At 42.6% G+C, this 3,957-nt stretch overlaps 1 pseudogene; it reads right to left on the bottom strand.

The window, feature by feature from the left end:
* Positions 1 to 1,625: 1,625 nt before the first annotated feature.
* LOC141416504 (small nucleolar RNA SNORA70) lies at positions 1,626 to 1,748 on the bottom strand (annotated as a pseudogene).
* Between the last annotated feature and the right edge of the window lie 2,209 nt (positions 1,749 to 3,957).

Below are 3,957 nucleotides of genomic sequence, written 5' to 3'. Positions count from 1 at the left end.
ATGTTCCTTGGTCAAAAGAAGTCACATGGCCAAGTTTTAGTGAGAGACGTAAGAACCCATCCAAGGGTATGGGGACCCATCCAAGGCTCTCAAAGTGTTAATCTACCACCTGTGTCATTTATTTTGCTTATTTGTTTGGTTGTCTTCTCCTATCAGAATATAAGTGCCACAGGGCTGGAATTTTTCTCTTTTCTTCACTGCCACCATCCCAGTGCCTGGCACATAATACTCAGTATTAGCAACATTCCTAATTAGCAACATTTCCTAATGGTTTTTGATCTTTTATTTGTGAGGCATATTCAATCAGAGCACATCTCAATCTTATTCCAAGCCTTACCACTGAGGACAGTATCCAGTTTTGATTCCAGAAATTTTAAGAGAATTGATGAAATTTCAGAGCCAGGCAGACTCAAACATTAATCAGCAGTGAAATACACAGTCCTGAATTTCCAGACAGTTATGGAATATTTATCCATATATGTCCCGGTATCATAATTTCTAGTTTAGTTAATTACCCTTGAAAATGAGCCAGTCACATTGAGGATTCAAATATGTCAGAAACTCTTGGAGTAGGAATGAGATGTACCAATGGTCTTAGTTGTGCACTCTGGACACAGATGCTGCCTAGGATTTGGGATCCCAGATGTTTAATAGGGATCCACACCTGTACAAGGGAGGTGAAGAAAGAGGAGCACAGAGAAGAGTAGAAGTGCTGTGAAGGCTTGATGAGGCCATGACAACCTGTCAGGGAGCCTCGGTGGGAGTGAAGCCCCTAGAGTGTCCCAAATTAAACCACATCACACATCTCTATCAACTTTCTTGCTCAGTCTCCTGATGAGGACAGGAAGGACAGAACATGGGAAGGACTGGCCCTCTCTATAGCTGAGGCCAACCTTGAAGAAGCCAACACTGAGAGCAGATTGCTGGCCCACGTTCTGTAGTTGGGCACTGAGTCCTGCCTTGAAGAGGCTCTGGGCAGCACAGTTCCATGTCTCCTTCAGGAGGTTTGAATTCATCATTGTAGCACTCTCATGTTATGAGTTATGGGGACCCTTTTTGTAAGGTTTGTATTTGGAGGGCTTGGTGGCAATTTTTAAACGTGCTTTTGTATATCCTGCTAAGATTACCACTTTAACCTCTTGATTTTACTACTAATAGAAGTAACTTTTTTAAAGTTAGTGTTGGTTTTGGATAGGAAGTAAGATTTTTTTTGGAGGGTGTGATTAAGGACAGATAGCACGGTGGAAGTCCTCACTAGAGCAGGGCCTAGTCCTCACTAGAGCAGGGCCTACCACTTGTTTAGGGAACTACCATTGGGGCTGTATTTAACCTTGTAGTCATCCTGGTAAGCCATTTCTCAGGCATCCTGTCTTCAAATTCATCTACATTGAAAGCTCCACTTCTTTGAAATGTTGATTTTATGGTAGCCAGGAAACTTGACCTCAGCCCTTTGTAGGGTCACAATCACATCCTCCCTGTTTTTCAGTATGGTGACAATGGCTTGGTCAGTGTGAATCCTGGCTACTATGCCCTAAAGCTTTCCAAAGGCCCCTTGTATACCTGTTTGGAGCCTAGATTGGGAACAGCACAAGATCAGAGACATGGCACGAGTATTCATTGGAAAGAACTGTCTCCTTGGCAGCCCACACAAGCAATAAGCTGTGCATCTTACCAATAAGGCTGCTGTTTGCACCATCTCACACCAGGTACCATGAGGAATAGAGCCTGTTCAGCTTCATTGGCTATACCCACCAGAAGTAACTGTGAGCCAGCAGCTCATCCACTTCATGTGGACTGGTCACTTGGATGGAGGATAAAATTAGAGGCAGAATGCTCACTATGCACTACAAAAGACAATTTATTCCCTTGTAAACTGGTAGCTCTTTACATCCATGATCTTAATCCTCACAACAAACTGAGGTAAGCTAGATACTCACTCTCAGATATCTGAGCTGGAAACATGCAGATCTGAGCCAGTTATCAATACTGGTAGAGGCTGAAAGATGAAGGTATTAGGTGTTTATGGGGTATCAGGTGTATGTACCAAAAAGGGTCAAAGGAGAATGGGCACCCCTAGTACAATCATAACAGTGAAGTGACATTTGCTGAAGTTTTAGGTAATCTCATTAGTCTTTACCAGAGTTCTATGAGAAGGAATTATCCTGTGGAGGCTCCCTGAAGTGCAGCTCCTGGGGTGTTATCATGCTTCATTTTATGTTGTATCACATAAATTTACAAACTTAGGGTAGAGGTTTCACCCATAAGAAACGCAGGACCATGGGTCTTTGCCATCCTTCCTGATTGTTTGCTTAAGTTGTGTCTGAGCATTTAGAATAGTCACCCCTCTTGGTAAATGGTGGACTGCAGGAGGTCTCAAAAGATGATAATTAGCCAGGAAGACATGAGACACTTCTCCTTCCCAGTAAATGTCTGTTTGCACCAGAGAGACATCTTCAGCCTCAGGCAATAAAAAAGGCTATAAAAACCCAATTTCCAACCTGACTCATGGGACCACCATTCTCCAGGTCCTGGTGCATACCCCCATGCAGCCTTTCACTTCTTTTCTCTACAAATAAAATCTTTCTCTGCTGCTGGAGTCCGCCTCTGCTTTCAATTTCAGAACAGACCAAGAACCCCAACACCCAAAAATTTCTGCGTGTCATCTGTGTATCACTGGTTTTGCTTTCTGCAGCTTCAGTCATCTGTATGTCAACTGCCTAGTCAACTGTGGTTCAAAATATTAAATGGAAAAATCTCAGAAATAGCAGTTTGTAAGTGATAAATTGTGCACCATTCTGAATAGTATGTGTGATGAAATCTCCATTTGTTCCACCGTGTCCCACATGGGATGTGAGTCATCCCTTTGTCCAGTGTACCCACATTGCATATGTTACCCACTACTCAGTCACTTCTAATAACCCTTCTTGGTTATTTAGATTGTCTCAATATAGTAGAAGGGTTATTCAAATATCCCTTATGTGGTAGTCTAATGCTTATGTCACTCACCTGCTTCATCTAGTCTCATAGGCAGTGTGTCATCTCACACTATCACAAGAAGAAAAGGGGGGACACCATATTCACATAACTGTTATTGCAGCCTATTGTTACAATTGTTCTATTTTATTATGAGTTGTTGTTAATGTCTAACTGTGCCTAATCTATAAATTAAACTTTACCATAGGTATTTACATTAGAAAAAATATAGCCATTATATGCATAAGGCTTTGTACTATCTACAGATTCAGGTATTCACTGGGAGTCTTGGATCAATGTGTCCCCTATACATAAGGGGAAAATACTGTGTTAAAATGCACGTTTTCTTACAAATAAATTTTATGTATTCTTCATTCCTGTTAGGGCATTATATTGATATTTTTGAAATGTCAAATGGAAATCTATACGTTTCATTAAATTAAAGAGGGTGTTGTAAATATTTGCTAAGAGAGGAGCATTGGGTCGTAGGTTGAGTAGCACTGCACTAATTAGAACCAGGAATTGAAAATACAAGGTGTTGGAATGTTGACACTCTTGCTGATGGTTTTGTCTTTTCCAATTTTCCAGCCACATCTCCTGCTTGCTAGGCAAGCACTCTACTGCTTGAGCCACACCTTTTGCCCTTTAGTTTGTTATTCAGCCTGGGACTAAGATCCTCCTACCTCTGCTTCCCACTTAGCTGGGATGTCAGGTGTGCACCACCACACCCTGATCAATGGATATTGTTAAGAATGGCAACAGTGGCTAGACATGGAAGATTCTTGAGGCCAGAAGGCAGATAGAGTAGCTCCAAGATTCACATCTGTAGTAGACACTGTTCTGTTTTATGCAGCTGAGCTGCTGGAGAAATAGTAACTGAATATGTGCAAGCCTGGTCTTGGGCGTGGTAGCCCCAGGACAGCAGGGGGCGCTGTGGCGGGAGCCGCGACGCGCACCCACGGGCGCTCCGGCGCGGAGTCGTCT

Source organism: Castor canadensis, chromosome 1 (genome assembly GCF_047511655.1).
Source record: "Castor canadensis chromosome 1, mCasCan1.hap1v2, whole genome shotgun sequence".
Classification (NCBI taxonomy): domain Eukaryota; kingdom Metazoa; phylum Chordata; class Mammalia; order Rodentia; family Castoridae; genus Castor; species Castor canadensis.
This window is presented reverse-complemented; position numbering and strand designations above follow the sequence as displayed.